At 42.0% G+C, this 18,363-nt stretch overlaps 1 pseudogene across 1 annotated transcript in view; it reads left to right on the forward strand.

Annotated features, from left to right (window-relative positions):
- LOC311240457 (vesicle-fusing ATPase-like) overlaps positions 1 to 18,363 on the forward strand; it is an 85,800-nt pseudogene that overhangs the window by 7,170 nt on the left and 60,267 nt on the right. Inside the window, exon 6 of the transcript in view lies at positions 1,595 to 1,741. The product of the transcript in view is annotated as a vesicle-fusing ATPase-like (transcript). The remainder of the gene's footprint in view (positions 1 to 1,594; positions 1,742 to 18,363) is intronic.

The following is an 18,363-nucleotide window of genomic DNA, read 5'->3' on the forward strand; positions in this document are numbered from 1 at the left end:
AGCGACCCTATTGGGTACCAGAAAAGTCACGTGAAACATTGCAGACCACTGATTGGTCAGAAGAGAGACGCGTCACACGTTTTTTACGTCCTGAATGTCAGCTCATCACAACACGGCTAATAACGTTAGCTTTAACTCTCCGCCGGAGTGGACTACCATCGCTCTTCAGGAGTACTAAACGAGACATAATGATTTTACTGTCTGCAACGAATGTTATAATAAAAGCCCTTCGTTCTATACACTTGTCTGATTGAAAACTTTATTAACAGACCGCAGAATGGGACAACTCAGCACGCTCTGAGAAAAGAAAGGAACTGAGATATGAATAGAGTATTGCTTGCCTTGATATGGTCCGGTAAATACGCTGATGTTATTGAACGTATAACTATATAATGTTAATGCCACCAAACGAATGCCTTTATTATAAAGTAGTAACTTTATAGTAATAATAATAAGAAAGGGTCGGGGGGGTTAGGGGTAACCACCCCTGCCCGCGACACCGAGTGAACTGCGCACGACCAGAGGGGAAACTTCGAATCCATGTTTCACTTTCAATAACTAATGCGTGCTTGCCGAATCCCAAACAATATTCATGCTGCAAAGTCATCCTCTAAAGATAGACATTTAGACTAGAGGCAGGCTATATGCTATAAAGAGTAGACTACTACTAAAAAAAAAAATGCATTCAAACTTTTTTTTTTGAATTTTTTGTGTGCGTGCGGTAATAACCGCGGCGGTAGGAAATATTTTGCAAATGTGTGCGGTAAGGAAAACATCAATACCGCGGCAGCTCTACCATATACCTTATTGTAACGTATAATATAACAGATAGGGCATACAGACCCTCATCTGCACCTTTGATTACACTGTTTACTTGCTCATATTCTTATATTCAGAGTTAATTATATTGTTTACACTGCTTATTTTATTTTAACACCACCACTATTTTTTTTAACTCACGATTCACTTTTAAGATTTTTTTTTTTTTTTTTTTACTAGACTTCACTCTAGTAAATTTATTGATTGATTATTGATGCTCTCATTGATACTATGTTTGTTTCTGAAGTGTGTGTGTGTGTGTGATTACTCAGCCCTTGTGTGGGTGAATGTAACAAGTTCCTAACGTTTTCTTTCCCCTATTATTTCATGCACACTTTATTCATTGTTTTAAATTATTATTTTCTTTTAAGTTATTTTGTGCATCACTCTGTTTTGAATTTGATGCAAATTTGCAATGCATGAGGGTCATCCTTTTGTGTTAAATGGCTGCATAAAGCAAGCATTTGTTGACTCATGTTGATAAGAGTATTAAAACTTGGAACTTGAAAAAGATCCGTTTAAGGTAGATAAAAAAGAATTTGATTAATTTGCGATTAATCGTGAGTTAACTATGGACAATCATGCGATTAAATATTTTAATCGATTGACAGCACTAGTTGTTATGTTATGTTATCGTATCTTATTGTATCTTATCTTATTGTATCTTATCTTATCGTATCTTATCTCATCTTATCTTATTGTATCTTATCTTATCGTATCTTATCTCATCTCATCTTATCTTATCTTATCGTATCTCCTCGTCCTCTCCTCCCAGGTATTTGACGACGCCTACAAGTATGAATTGAGCTGCGTGGTGGTGGACGACATCGAGCGTCTCCTGAACTATGCTCCCATCGGGCCTCACTTATCCAACCTGGTGCTCCAGGATCTGCTGGTGCTGCTTAAGAAGCCCCCTCCCAAGGTCAGAGGTCACGCTATAGAGTCACGGTGTAGAGTCACGGTGTAGAGTCACGCTGTAGAGCCACGCTGTAGAGCAGGGGTGTCAAACTCATTTTCACAGAGGGCCACATCAGCATTATGGTTGCCCTCAAAGGGCCAAAGACCGTATAAATGTTAATGTAATGTAAAATAAATGTAGCTACTCATAGGGCTGGGCGATATGGCCTAAATATGATATCACGATATTTTCTGACCTTTCGGCGATACACGATACGCATCACGATGTTTTTCTTTTTTTCCCCCAAACAATTCATTATGAGGCTTACCAAGACAGTATTTGAGTTTGCAAGCTAACATTAAAGACAAAATAAAATACCCATGCATTTAGCATTTTTATATTATATATTAGATTTAGATTATTGGATTATTAGATTATATATTGCATATATTTAGCAATGAGATATTATATGATTTAGATACGAAATATGATGAATTGAAAATGGGGGACCCTGATGTAAACAAGACGAAAGACTTTCTCTGGTCTGCATCCTCCAGTCCACTGTTGACTGTTGTTGTATTGAGCTGTACTGTATTGTACCTATGCTGCAATCTGTTAATAACGTTTATATTCATTCAGTCGGCAAACAGAATCAGTTTGATTGACAGTCGCGTCTGCCAATTACGTCACATCGCTTGCACCCGCCCTGCTGTTCTTAGCACCAATCGGCAAGCGCGTATTAATTTTTTACTTCCGCTATTGGAGAGCTCAATGAAAACAACAATTGCAGCGGTAGCTCGCCGCGGCCGACTTTTACCTTTTAGCTCTGCAGAATGACTAAACGACTGGAGGCATAATGATTTTACTGTAACGGATGTTATAATAAAAGCATTTCCATACATCTGTCTGATTGAAAACGTTATTAACAGACCGCAGAATGGGCACAACGGAGTCAGCACGGGCTGAGATATGAACGGCTAATGCTTGCTATATCTAGGTCGACCTCGGTCGTTGCTATGTAAATACGCTGATGTTATTGAAAGTGTAACTATATAACGTCAATGCCACAAAACGAATGCCTTTGTTATCATAAGTAGTAACTTTTGATGCAGTAGTGTGTGTGGGGCGGCGCTGTTCAAAAGTGTCAACGTGTGGACCAGATTGACGCAACACAAGCCTCTTGGGCAAAACATCACGATATCCACGATACGTTTAAAAAGTGTATCGTTAATGAACTGTACCCGATATTTATATAATATCGTCATATCGCCCAGCCCTAGCTACTCATTTACATATTGTTAAACATGTTGTTTCTGTATTTATTACTTATTCAAGTTATACATATTGCATATGCATTTGCATAGATGTAAAAATATATGTTGGCTTATGTTATTTTAACAAATAATTAGTTGATCAGAACCAACCATTCAAGTAAATAACAAAGAAGAAGATCATCAAATACAAGCTATGTCATTAAGTTTGTTCAAAACCTTTTTGTCACAGTCAAGAGGGGCAGAACTAACAACTGAGCTGCAAAGAACACGTGGGACAGATGTAGCAGATGTTACAAAAACAAATGGCTGCACACAACCTTGCAGAGGCCATACATCCAACTAATGGAAGATAATTTAATTAACTTTAATTAACAGATTGCAGAATGGGTACAGTACAGCTCAATACACACAATTGTTAAGGGTATGCAGACCAGAGAAAGACTTTCGACTTGTTTACATCAGGGTCCACCATTTTCAATTCGTAATGACATTGCTATTATGTGTCTGCATGAACACACAACTGTAACTGTACTCAAAAATAACAAAATAAGGGTTGTCTCAGTTCACAACTATATTGGTCAAGTTTTGGGTGGGACTTGTTTGCGTCCCTACAGCTTCTTATTCAATTGAGCGAGATGCTCCGTTATGTCACACAGCCAGTTTGCATCTGACAGTTCGGACAATATTTCTTCAACCCTTTGTTACCTATTCCGCCTGGATCTTTTTTGTATTTTGGGCTGTAAAATTGTCAAAGAATGTCTGAGGAGTAAGTGCTTTTGGCTTTTTTCCTTTGTTACTTCATCAATACCTCAGATGTTCAACATACATGTATGTGTAAGAATGTGTAATAACTAAGGCTGTCAAAGTTAAAGCTTTATTAACGCATTAACCCACAATTATTTGAACACCGCTATTTTTCAACCCAAGATTAGTGTAATTTTATTTATTTTAATTTTTTTTACCAGAGCTCTTGGGGGGCCACATCAAATGACGTGGCGGGCCACATTTGGCCCGCGGGCCATGAGTTTGACACCTATGCTGTAGAGTCACGGTGTAGAGTCACAGTGTAGAGTCACGCTGTAGAGCAGGGGCGTTTTTAGTGTTAGAAAACATTGGGGGCTTCAGCCCGGGGGGGGGGCCCTCCCTCCCTCCCTCCCTCCCTCCCTCCCTCCCCCTTATTATTATTATTATTATTTTTTTTTTACACACAGAAATACGCAATTTTAGAGTAATTAGAGACAAATACTGATGAACTAGATTAGAGTTTTTTAAAGTGAGGTCCAGGTCCATGAGAGGGATCTGGGCAGTCCCCATAGAAAATTCAAAGTTAACAGGACCAAATCATCAGTTTCTTATTTATTTAACCTTTATTTAGCCAGATGAAACATTGATATGGTCCAAGAGGCCCCAACGAGAGTACAAATATACATACATACACACATACATACATACATACATACATACATACATACATACATACATACATACATATACATACACACATATACACCAATAACAAAATAAAAACAGTTAAGAATCATACACATAAGCAAATAAACAAACAAACATTATGCACAGCCTATGTACAAAAGAAATAAACAGTTCATCTCTAGTCTTTACAGTTTTCTTCGATTGCATAAACACTCAAATCAAAAGTATTACACAATTATCAAAACCTTACACTCAAGGAGCAACACATAGGCCCAGATCTGCACCCATATAAGCACAAAGTCAGCCTCACACTTTTTGCAAAACAATACGCACAGTGATTTGCAAAACACTAAACACACTTGCATTACATTACACATAGAATGTCAAATTACCACACATATGAGCCAATTGGTTAAACACAGCAATCGGATGCACAAACACACCATTGCTTAATTGTAGATACACCAATCAGGTTTAAGCACTATAAAAATGCAGCAGGTGAGTTCACCTGTCTTCAACCAAAATGGAAGGAGAGTGAAGTACTGTACACAGAGAACGTGAAAATATACAATACATACACCAAACACTACACAAGACAACCAATGATGCAGACTGATGAAAATATAAATGTTCTCTCCATATACCCAAAATCAGTCAACATGTCAACATGGAGAATCACAACAAAAAAATCTCTTGCCAGATCCAGCTAGGCAAAGAGATAATGTCTAGTATTTTCTGTACTCTATTTAAATGTTTTCTATTTTTGTTTTTGTTTTACTGTAATTTTAACCTGTACTGGATACAGTATTTTATGTTTGTCTGATATTTGCTGAGCTTACTGTGTTATGCACACTGTAGTAGCGGGAAAACTGGGACATGTTTTGTTGTGATTCTCCATGTTGAAATGTTGACTGATTTGGTTATATGGAGTCTGCATCATTGATTTGGGTATATGGAGAGAATTTTTTTTTCATCAGTCTGCATAATTGATTTGGGTATATGGAGATAAATAAATTATATTTTCATCAGTCTACAGCATTGGTCTTGTGTAGTGTTTGGTGAATTTATTGTATATTTGCACATTATCTGTGTACTTCACTTACAGTACTCTAATCACTGAGAAGTAGAATTGCTAAATGTGTTTTAGGTTAAGCACAGCAGTGTGTAACTGGTTCAAACAGAATTAAGTCATATGAAACGTGTTTCATATGGTAACAAAATGTAGTTTTTATAAATTAGTGTATAGTTTGTGTTTTATTTAGCAAAGGATCTGAGGTGTTCTGATAATTGTGTGTGTGGTTGTGCTAATTGTGTGTAGTGTTTTGAAACACCAGGCCCTGTTTTCAAAATCGTGCTTAAGCAATCGAAAAGATTATATACATAATGTTTCAGTCTTCTCATAAAATAAATATTAGATTTTGGGGTCTTTTCCTGCCTTTGGTCCGCTTTGTATTCACATCTCAAATGAACCGCAGCAGGGTTCACTTGCAAGAGTGAATGAGCTTTCACACCACCCAAACCAACCGGACTATCTGAGGAAATGAACCAGGGTTCGATTAAAGCTTATTATAGTTTATCACAGTAGTTTCAAGTTTCAAGTTTCAAGTTTCAAGTTTCTTTAATAGTTGTCATACAGAAGTACAGAATACTTTTGTACAAAATGCTTCTTACTGTTGCGCTCCAGAGACTGTGCATGACAAGATAAGTATGAAATAAAGACATAGTAAAAATTAGAAGTAAAAAAAGAGGTCACAGTGTTCAGTTTAGACATATGTACAATGTTCGTAGACGTAGTTACCATACAATATACAATACTGTGCAGTGTACTAATATACAATACTATATAGTACTATATAGTGCAAGGCATAAATGGACAAGGTGCAGTTTAGGTACAATTCACAGTAGGTGTACGAGTTGTAGTGCAAATCCTTTATCAATAAATATAAAGTGTAAGTGTGTTTGTGTGATCTAAAGTGTGGAGAGTGGGTGCTGCAGTGTGTTGTTTGTTTGAGTGAGTGTGTGCGTGTGGGTGTGTGTGCTGTGTGCATTTGATGGTTGTTGCATAGTGATTATTGTTCGTTTAGCGATTATTGTTCGTTTAGCAGCCTGATGGCCTGGGGATAGAAGCTCCTTCTGAGTCTTTCTGTGCTCGCCATAAGACTCCGGTATCGCTTGCCTGACGGCAGCAGTTCAAAGAGGCAGTTGTTCGGGTGGCTCGAGTCCTTAATAATTCTCTTAGCCTTCCCCTTGCACCGCTTGTTGTAAATGTTCTGGAGGGTGGGAAGCCCCCCTCTAATTGTGCGTTCGGCTGAGCGTGTCACTCTTTGTAGTCTGCTACGGTCTTGTGCAGTGCTATTCCCAAACCAGGAGGTGATGTTGCCGGTCAGGATGCTCTCTATTGTACATGAGTAGAAGTTCCTAAGGATCTTCTGACTGACTTGGAACTTCCTTAGGCGCCTGAGGAAGTAGAGGCGTTGTCGTGCCTTCTTCACAACACTGTCAATGTGTGTGGTCCATGTCAAGTCCTCGGATATGTGGGCTCCGAGGTACTTGAAACTGTTCACTCTCTCAACTGGTGCCCCGTCGATGCTGAGGGGGCTGTAGTCCTTGACCCCCGACCTCCTGAAGTCCACAATCATCTCTTTTGTTTTGCTGACGTTCAGGGAGAGGCAGTTCTCCTGACACCACTGTGACAGGTTCTCTACCTCTTCCAGGTAGGCCCTTTCGTCGTTGGCAGAGATCAGGCCCACCACTACTGTGTCATCAGCAAATTTGATGATGGTGTTGTTGTTCCGCTGTGCTACGCAGTCATGTGTGTACAGGGAGTAGAGGAGGGGGCTCAGAACACAGCCCTGGGGGGCCCCTATGTTGAGCGTGATGGATGAGGAGGTGCAGTTGCCGGCTCTTACCACCTGGGGTCTGCCCGTCAGGAAGTCCAGGACCCACTGGCACAGGTCATAGTTCAAGCCCAGGTCCCTGAGCTTGGCTATGAGTTTGGAGGGGACTATGGTATTGAATGCTGAGCTGTAGTCGATGAACAGCATTCTCACATAGTTCCCCTGCCTCTTGTCCAGATGTGATGCTGCTGTGTGCAGCACATGGGCTATGGCGTCCTCCGTGGACCTGTTGGGGCGATATGCAAATTGCAGAGGGTCCAGGTTGATGGGGAGGGAGGAACAGATGTAGCCCTTCACTAGCTTCTCAAAGCACTTCATGGCTATGGAGGTGAGGGCTACAGGGCGGTAGTCGTTGAGGCAAGCGGGCGTAGATTTTTTGGGTACAGGGATGATGGTGGACTTCTTCAGACAGGTGGGGATGACGGCCTGTTCCAAGGACAGGTTGAAGATGTCAGTGAATACCGGGGCCAGTTGGTCGGCACAGACTTTTAGGACGCGGCCGGGGATGCCGTCCGGTCCTGCTGCCTTCCTGATATCCACTTTTTTAAAGATCCGTCTCACCTCATGCTCTGTTACCCTGAACACTGAGTCTCCATCAGCAGACCCCCCCCCCCCCATTGCCGTGGTTTGTAGGCTGGTGTTGTTATTCACAGCCTCAAACCTCGCATAGGAGTTGAGATCATTTGCTAAGGAGATGTCACTGTTCAGTTTGAGGGGGGTTCCTTTGTAGTCTGTCATTGTTCTGAGGCCCTGCCACATGCCTCTAGAGTCAGCCTGTTCAAACTGAAGTTCAACTTTATCCCTGTAACGCCGTTTTGCCTCTATTACTGCTCTCCTGACGTTGTATCTTGCCATCTTGTGTTCTTCCATGTTGCCTGTCACCAGCCCGGTGTTGTATGCTGATGTGCGCACTTTCAGAGCCTCACGGACGGATTTGTCTACCCAGGGCTTTTGATTTGGGTAGATATTAATTTTGGTGGTGGGGATTATTACTTCTACCTGAGTACAGACATAGTCAATCACCGTTTCGGTGTATTCATGAGCATGTCTTTGTCAGTGGACACTGGACATGGGTATGGATGGCTCCAGGTGCTGCTGCGTTAAAGTGCACATCTTCAATACCTATCTACTATTTAAAAGCGCAGTGCAGGACACACTCAAAGGTTATCGCACCTCAGAGATGGCAGTGGACATGTATGACAGGACAAAGGCCATATGTAATGGCCTTGGGATTGAGGAACATACTACCAGCCAAAGGAGGAAGCAGAAAAGGATGGACGAGTATGTAGTTGAGTCATCTTGTGGCACAAGCTCAGACCTCATGGAGATCAGCTGAGACAGAGACTGTTCTATCCAGTCCTCGACAGAATGCTGCAAGAGCTTGAGAGCAGGTTCTCATGAGTTGGAGAACAACGTATGAGAGGCATACAGGCATGTTATCCAGCCTCAGACCAGTTTCTCTGTGGAATTGCTGCAACCCCTCGCCACACATTACAATATCCAACTACTGCCAGAGGAGATCACAGTTGCAAAGTGTTTCCTGGCCAGGACAGGCAGAGATGCAGTCCCTACTATCCAAAGTGTCTTTTCCCTCCTGGATGATAATAATAATAATAATAATTCATTTTATTTATAATGCGCCTTTCAAGACACTAAAAAAAAGTCCACAAATCGGTGAATGAAAAAATTATATAGGATCAAATGAAAACTACTACTTGCTAAAAATCGACATTTAAAAGTACTAAAAACCAAAGAAAAATACCAAACACTAACAAACATTCAGCACAGACAATGGGGATGCTACCATAAAAATAAAAAATGTAAACAATTTTCTTTTTTTCGATCCGGGGCTAGGAGAAAAACATCCGGGGCTAAAGCCCCGGAAGCCCAGGGCTAACGACGCCACTGCTGTAGAGTCACGCTATAGAGTCACGGTGTAGAGTCACGCTATAGAGTCACGCTATAGAGTCACGGTGTAGAGTCACGCTGTAGAGTCACGCTATAGAGTCACGCTATAGAGTCACGCTATAGAGTCACGCTGTAGAGTCACGCTGTAGAGTCACGCTGTAGAGTCACGCTGTAGAGTCACGGTGTAGAGTCGCGGTGTAGAGTCACGGTGTAGAGTCACGCTATAGAGTCACGGTGTAGAGTCACGCTATAGAGTCACGGTGTAGAGTCGCGGTTTAGAGTCACGGTGTAGAGTCACGGTGTAGAGTCACGCTATAGAGTCACGGTGTAGAGTCACGCTATAGAGTCACGGTGTAGAGTCGCGGTTTAGAGTCACGGTGTAGAGTCACGCTATAGAGTCACGGTGTAGAGTCGCGGTTTAGAGTCGCGGTTTAGAGTCACGGTGTAGAGTCACGGTGTAGAGTCACGCTATAGAGTCACGGTCAGTGATGCCACAGATTACTTGTAAAAGTAATCCGATTACTGATTACTGATTACTCCTTTAAAAAGTAATCCAAGTTACTTTACTGATTACTTGATTATCAGAGTAACTTAGTTACTTTGAAAGTAACTAGGTTACGAAGTCGTCGTCGTTCCCCCAACAGTTTTTTTTAAACGCTTTATTGAAAGTGCATAAATTGTTTTTAACTTGTTTCTCTGCACATAACGTAAATTGTTAAACTAGTGCTTCAGCATCTGTACCATCAAGTATGGTAAAGCAACAGTCTATGATGCTCACAGCATTAGAGCAGCCAGCCAGTGGTTTTACAAAACCAGTGTATCTATTCACATCTAACAAATGCAGGCTGAACTATTCAATTATATCAACTGTAACTATTAAATTGTTTTTATAAATGTCTCTCTATAAACATACAATCAGTCTCTCTTTAACATGTAAATTAACTGTAAATCTGGCAAATAAGAGCTTTTGCTCTGCCACCATCAAATATACATTAATCAATAGGGAAAGAAACAATCTCTCTCTTTTGCTGTTTGGCTGGCCTCCGAGTCCTCCTGTACCTAGGGGGGACCCTGATGGAAACAAGACAAACGTCTTTCTCAGGTCTGCATCCCCTTAACAATTGTATGTATTGAGCCGTACTGTATTGTACCCATTCTGCAATCTGTTAAATAAAGTTTTCATTCATTCATTCAGTCGAAGCGTCGGCTAGTGTTGTGATTCCAGATGCTTTCAATGCAATTGGATGTGCTGTTTTTAGCGGTAGACAGTATTTTGACTGAGGCTACGTTTAAACGAGCGTTTTGGGGTGGAAGTCTGAACAGAAACCGCAAAAGTGTGGCAGTCGAACATAACAACGGAGCCCTGCTGTCACACGATTGGCGCATATGTCACATGACGTGCTGTGAAGACCCGCCCTACTCTGCCTCTGATTCGCAGACTGTGGATGGGGAATGTGATTGGGCCAAAGCAGAGTCACTCACAGACAGAGAGTCCAGTCACGCCGCAGCCCGCGGGACACATTCTTGTGTAACCCTTTCACTGCCACACCACGTCACTCCATAATAATAATAAGAAAAACAGCTCAAAATGTATTTTTGACTGTCGAAAACGAAATAAAATACTGCATTCCGCCTGCATTATGAATTTATGATGAGATAGTAACGAAATAGTAATGCACAGCCACTTGGACAAGTAACTGCAATCAGATTACTGGCTTTTAAAGATTAACGCGTTAGATTACTATTTTCGGGGAAAAGTAATCAGATTACAATAACGCGTTACTTAGTAACGCGTTACCGGCATCACTGGTCACGGTGTAGAGTCACGGTGTAGAGTCACGTGTAGAGTCACGGTGTAGAGTCACGGTATAGAGTCACGGTGTAGAGTCACGCTAGAGTCACGGTGTAGAGTCACGGTGTAGAGTCACGCTAGAGTCACGGTGTAGAGTCACGGTATAGAGTCACGCTGTAGAGTCACGCTAGAGTCACGGTGTAGAGTCACGCTATAGAGTCATGGTGTAGAGTCACGGTGTAGAGTCACGGTGTAGTGTCACGCTATAGTCACGCTGTAGTCACGGTGTAGAGTCACGCTGTAGAGTCACGGTGTAGAGTCACGCTGTAGAGTCAAAACACAGCAGTGGGGCCGCAGCTCGTGAGGTTTTGCCTTTAGGTGTAATTTACTCATCCAGCAGGCTGTCATTTACAATGACGAGGTTTGTAATTTTGCAGCACGATTTTGAATGTTAAAAATACATTCGAATAGACTATATCTTAAAGGTGCTGTAAGTGGTATATATCTTTTGGTTAAAATAAGTGGTCTACATGTTAAAATAATAGCTCCACTCTGCAGTAAACAGAAAATACATTCACTTTATCCAATCAGGAGCGAGAACTCCACACTGAAAAAAAGGAAAATAAATAAAAACTAGTTTTAAGCAAATATGTGCTTGAAACAAGTAAAATGATCTGCCGATATAGTAAGTAAATCTGGTTTGGCAAGATTTCTTAGTAAAAATATCTATGGTTCTCTCTCCTGATTGGATAAAGTGAGAACGCGATACCAGAACATTTTATGTTTGTTTACTGCAGAGCTTAGGGACTGGGAGACCCATGTTACTGACCAAACACACAATCTCACAATGTACAGTTTCTACGTCACAATGTACAGTTTCTACGTCAAATGTATATACTCCCTTTTCTTGACTCCTTCTGTATCACAAAAAGTACTGTATTTGCAAATCTGGTATGTCATAAATGTATAGATGTAGCAGTACTGACTATCTGTATGTCATGTATGTCATATATGTCTATATGAATTGAAAATGGGGGACCCTGATGGAAACAAGACAAACGTCTTTCTCAGGTCTGCATCCCCTTAACAATTGTATGTATTGAGCCGTACTGTATTGTACCCATTCTGCAATCTGTTAAATAAAGTTTTCATTCATTCATTCATTCACTCAGTGATGGCTGTGATAATGTAGAGCTATTTAACACTTATTTTAACCAAGAAAATACCACTTTCAGCACCTTTAACATTTGGTTGTATAGCTGGTAACATTGTTTCTCATTTCAGGATAACATTCTCCACTCTTGCGCGTGGAGCAGATATCCACTTCCTGGGTGAAAGTGGCTTTAGGCTGCGGCAGCGTTCCTCTTCGTCTCAGCGTTACTGGACTTTAACCCCACCTTCCTCTTCATCTCAGTGTTACTGGACTTTAACCCCACCTTCCTCTTCATCTCAGTGTTACTGGCAGTGATGGGCAAGCTACTTGGAAAATGTAGCAAGCTACACTACAAGTTACTCTCGATTAAATATAGCTAAACTACAATGGAAGCTATCCCCAGAGAAATGTAGCAAGCTACACTACAAGAACATGGCTAAAATAGCTAGCTACATCGGCACTACTTTTTTTTTTTTTTTTTTACTTTGTGATCAAGTTTACACCAAACAAATAGGCAGGCAAAAAAATAGCTCAGTTTGATTGTTTATTATAAAACTGAAACAAGCCCTCGGTCTGGCTTTTTGTGTCATCCTTTTAACATGAGGAAAGAACTGTGGAAACGTAATAAATAAAAGGCAGTGAAACAATAATAAAATAAACACAAATATATACTCCCTCTATTGGAATGGAGACTTTTCAGCACAGGATAAACTACTGTTTCAACTCAAACCACAGTAACAAAATGACTAACCTGGCCAAAGAAAAAGTGCAAGAAACATTTGTCTACAAAATAGACATTAACGAAATCCTATGTAACATTTATACATTCTTAAGTACGGAAATAAGCAGCATGGGGTAATCGGCATTGGAACTATACTACTACAGTATGTACTCAGAGTATAACACTCAAGCTTGACACTGCTAGACAAACAATACTATCCTTGGCTGCTAGATATGTAACTCACAAAACATTCCAATGCCACAGGTTGAGAACCACTGGTCTAGGACGATCTTTTCCCTATTTTTTTCTTTTCTCCACCCCCCAATGTACAGTGTACAGTGTCCCCCTACCCCAACCCCCCCCCCCAATGTACAGCCCCCACCCACCAACCCCACCAACCCAACCTCCTCCAATGTACAGTTTCTACGTCAAATGTATATACACTCTTTTTCTGGACACTTTTTGTATCACAAACAGTACTGTATTTGCAAATCTGATATGTCATAAATGTATAGATGTAGCAGTACTGTCTATCTGTATGTCGTGTGTGTCATATATGTTATGATGAATTGAAAATGGGGGACCCTGATGTGTAAACAAGACGAAAGTCTTTCTCTGGTCTGCATCCCCTTAACAATTGTATGTATTGAACTGTACTGTACCCATTCTGCAATCTGTTAATACACTTTTCAATCAATCAATCAATAATATTGTTCATAGCAGCTAGCCTATCTCAGACAGACTGTTAGTTAAAGCTGTTGATAAAAAGTGCACTGACTTGTGTGCTGTTTGGGAACAGTTGACAATGTTTATGTAAAGACAGTAAGGGTTTTCATCAGCTCACCTGAATATGTGTTCTCAAGTTAGTATTGGACGTGTGGGACGTCGAGAGCAGCTTCGTTTTTGGTTGACACAATAAACACCTAAACACATATGTTTTAGGCGTTTTTTCAGTCAAACTCATAAACGTGTCCAGGTAGGGCCATGGAGATGCAGTGTTGTTATTGTTGTTGACATCATCTTCATCAATGCCATCAGTGGAAACATCAAATCCCTCTGCCATTATTTCGCGCTGTTATTGTAAATTCATCCATTCATTCTCATTCAGTGGTCTGCGTTTAGATTTTCACTTCCTGGTTTGCGGCCTGGAGTCCCGCCCTATCCTGCCTCTGATTGGCCTACCCGTAATATTTTGGCCTACCATACCCAATCGTGAGTCGTCACTCATATCTAAACAAACCAACCTATCATAGTGGGTTTTTTTACGGGGAGTTTTTTTTTCTCCTCGCAGATCTTCCTGTCTAGACTGCGAAAGTAGCGTGTAACGTTTCTCGTCGCTACGTTACTACTTCGTTCTATAAATAGCTCCGCTTCAGATAACGCTACCCTGGTTAAAAAGTAGCGAGCTACCAGCACGCTACTGAGAATTGTAGTTAAGCTATGTAGCTTCGCTACTTGTAGCAAGCTACTGCCCATCACTGGTTACTGGACTTTAACCCCACCTTCCTCTTCATCACAGTGTTACTGGACTTTAACCCCACCTTCCTCTTCATCACAGTGTTACTGGACTTTAACCCCACCTTCCTCTTCATCACAGTGTTACTGGACTTTAACCCCACCTTCCTCTTCATCACAGTGTTACTGGACTTTAACCCCACCTTCCTCTTCATCTCAGTGTTACTGGACTTTAACCCCACCTTCCTCTTCATCACAGTGTTACTGGACTTTAACCCCACCTTCCTCTTCATCTCAGTGTTACTGGACTTTAACCCCACCTTCCTCTTCATCTCAGTGTTACTGGACTTTAACCCCACCTTCCTCTTCATCACAGTGTTACTGGACTTTAACCCCACCTTCCTCTTCATCTCAGTGTTACTGGACTTTAACCCCACCTTCCTCTTCATCACAGTGTTACTGGACTTTAACCCCACCTTCCTCTTCATCACAGTGTTACTGGACTTTAACCCCACCTTCCTCTTCATCACAGTGTTACTGGACTTTAACCCCACCTTCCTCTTCATCACAGTGTTACTGGACTTTAACCCCACCTTCCTCTTCATCACAGTGTTACTGGACTTTAACCCCACCTTCCTCTTCATCACAGTGTTACTGTTTAACCCCACCTTCCTCTTCATCACAGTGTTATTGTTTAACCCCACCTTCCTCTTCATCACAGTGTTACTGGACTTTAACCCCACCTTCCTCTTCATCTCAGTGTTATTGTTTAACCCCACCTTCCTCTTCATCACAGTGTTACTGGACTTTAACCCCACCTTCCTCTTCATCACAGTGTTACTGGGCTTTAACCCCACCTTCCTCTTCATCACAGTGTTACTGGACTTTAACCCCACCTTCCTCTTCATCACAGTGTTACTGGACTTTAACCCCACCTTCCTCTTCATCACAGTGTTACTGGACTTTAACCCCACCTTCCTCTTCATCACAGTGTTACTGGACTTTAACCCCACCTTCCTCTTCATCACAGTGTTACTGGACTTTAACCCCACCTTCCTCTTCATCACAGTGTTACTGGACTTTAACCCCACCTTCCTCTTCATCACAGTGTTACTGGACTTTAACCCCACCTTCCTCTTCATCTCAGTGTTACTGGACTTTAACCCCACCTTCCTCTTCATCACAGTGTTACTGGACTTTAACCCCACCTTCCTCTTCATCATAGTGTTACTGGACTTTAACCCCACCTTCCTCTTCATCACAGTGTTACTGGACTTTAACCCCACCTTCCTCTTCATCACAGTGTTACTGGACTTTAACCCCACCTTCCTCTTCATCTCAGTGTTACTGTTTAACCCCACCTTCCTCTTCATCACAGTGTTACTGGACTTTAACCTCACCTTCCTCTTCATCTCAGTGTTACTGGACTTTAACCCCACCTTCCTCTTCATCACAGTCTTACTGAACTTTAACCCCACCTTCCTCTTCATCACAGTGTTACTGGACTTTAACCCCACCTTCCTCTTCATCACAGTGTTACTGGACTTTAACCCCACCTTCCTCTTCATCACAGTGTTACTGGACTTTAACCCCACCTTCCTCTTCATCACAGTGTTACTGGACTTTAACCCCACCTTCCTCTTCATCACAGTGTTACTGTTTAACCCCACCTTCCTCTTCATCACAGTGTTACTGGACTTTAACCCCACCTTCCTCTTCATCACAGTGTTACTGTTTAACCCCACCTTCCTCTTCATCACAGTGTTACTGGACTTTAACCCCACCTTCCTCTTCATCTCAGTGTTACTGGACTTTAACCCCACCTTCCTCTTCATCTCAGTGTTACTGGACTTTAACCCCACCTTCCTCTTCATCACAGTCTTACTGAACTTTAACCCCACCTTCCTCTTCATCACAGTGTTACTGGACTTTAACCCCACCTTCCTCTTCATCACAGTGTTACTGGACTTTAACCCCACCTTCCTCTTCATCACAGCGTTACTGGACTTTAACCCCACCTTCCTCTTCATCACAGTGTTACTGGACTTTAACCCCACCTTCCTCTTCATCACAATGTTACTGGACTTTAACCCCACCTTCCTCTTCATCACAGTGTTACTGGACTTTAACCCCACCTTCCTCTTCATCACTGTTACTGGACTTTAACCCCACCTTCCTCTTCATCACTGTTACTGGACTTTAACCCCACCTTCCTCTTCATCACAGTGTTACTGGACTTTAACCCCACCTTCCTCTTCATCACTGTTACTGGACTTTAACCCCACCTTCCTCTTCATCACAGTGTTACTGGACTTTAACCCCACCTTCCTCTTCATCACAGTGTTACTGGACTTTAACCCCACCTTCCTCTTCATCACAGTGTTACTGGACTTTAACCCCACCTTCCTCTTCATCACTGTTACTGGACTTTAACCCCACCTTCCTCTTCATCACAGTGTTACTGGACTTTAACCCCACCTTCCTCTTCATCACAGTGTTACTGGACTTTAACCCCACCTTCCTCTTCATCACAGTGTTACTGGACTTTAACCCCACCTTCCTCTTCATCACAATGTTACTGGACTTTAACCCCACCTTCCTCTTCATCTCAGTGTTACTGGACTTTAACCCCACCTTCCTCCTCTCCACAGTGTTACTGGACTTTAACCCCACCTTCCTCTTCATCACAGTGTTACTGGACTTTAACCCCACCTTCCTCTTCATCACAGTGTTACTGGACTTTAACCCCACCTTCCTCTTCATCACTGTTACTGGACTTTAACCCCACCTTCCTCTTCATCACAGTGTTACTGGACTTTAACCCCACCTTCCTCTTCATCACAGTGTTACTGGACTTTAACCCCACCTTCCTCTTCATCACAGTGTTACTGGACTTTAACCCCACCTTCCTCTTCATCACAGTGTTACTGGACTTTAACCCCACCTTCCTCTTCATCACTGTTACTGGACTTTAACCCCACCTTCCTCTTCATCTCAGTGTTACTGGACTTTAACCCCACCTTCCTCTTCATCACAGTGTTACTGGACTTTAACCCCACCTTCCTCTTCATCACAGTGTTACTGGACTTTAACCCCACCTTCCTCTTCATCACAGTGTTACTGGACTTTAACCCCACCTTCCTCTTCATCACAGTTACTGGACTTTAACCCCACCTTCCTCTTCATCACAGTGTTAATGGACTTTAACCCCACCTTCCTCTTCATCACAGTGTTACTGGACTTTAACCCCACCTTCCTCTTCATCACTGTTACTGGACTTTAACCCCACCTTCCTCTTCATCACTGTTACTGGACTTTAACCCCACCTTCCTCTTCGTCTCAGTGTTACTGGACTTTAACCCCACCTTCCTCTTCATCACAGTGTTACTGGACTTTAACCCCACCTTCCTCTTCATCACAGTGTTACTGGGCTTTAACCCCACCTTCCTCTTCATCACAGTGTTACTGGACTTTAACCCCACCTTCCTCTTCATCACAGTGTTACTGGACTTTAACCCCACCTTCCTCTTCATCACAGTGTTACTGGACTTTAACCCCACCTTCCTCTTCATCACAGCGTTACTGGACTTTAACCCCACCTTCCTCTTCATCACAGTGTTACTGGACTTTAACCCCACCTTCCTCTTCATCTCAGTGTTACTGGACTTTAACCCCACCTTCCTCTTCATCACAGTGTTACTGGACTTTAACCCCACCTTCCTCTTCATCACAGTGTTACTGGACTTTAACCCCACCTTCCTCTTCATCACAGTGTTACTGGACTTTAACCCCACCTTCCTCTTCATCTCAGTGTTACTGGACTTTAACCCCACCTTCCTCTTCATCACAGTGTTACTGGACTTTAACCCCACCTTCCTCTTCATCTCAGTGTTACTGGACTTTAACCCCACCTTCCTCTTCATCACAGTGTTACTGGACTTTAACCCCACCTTCCTCTTCATCTCAGTGTTACTGGACTTTAACCCCACCTTCCTCTTCATCACAGTGTTACTGG

Source organism: Notolepis coatsorum (genome assembly GCF_963971535.1).
Source record: "Notolepis coatsorum genome assembly, chromosome: 14".
Taxonomy (NCBI): Eukaryota; Metazoa; Chordata; class Actinopteri; order Aulopiformes; family Paralepididae; genus Notolepis; species Notolepis coatsorum.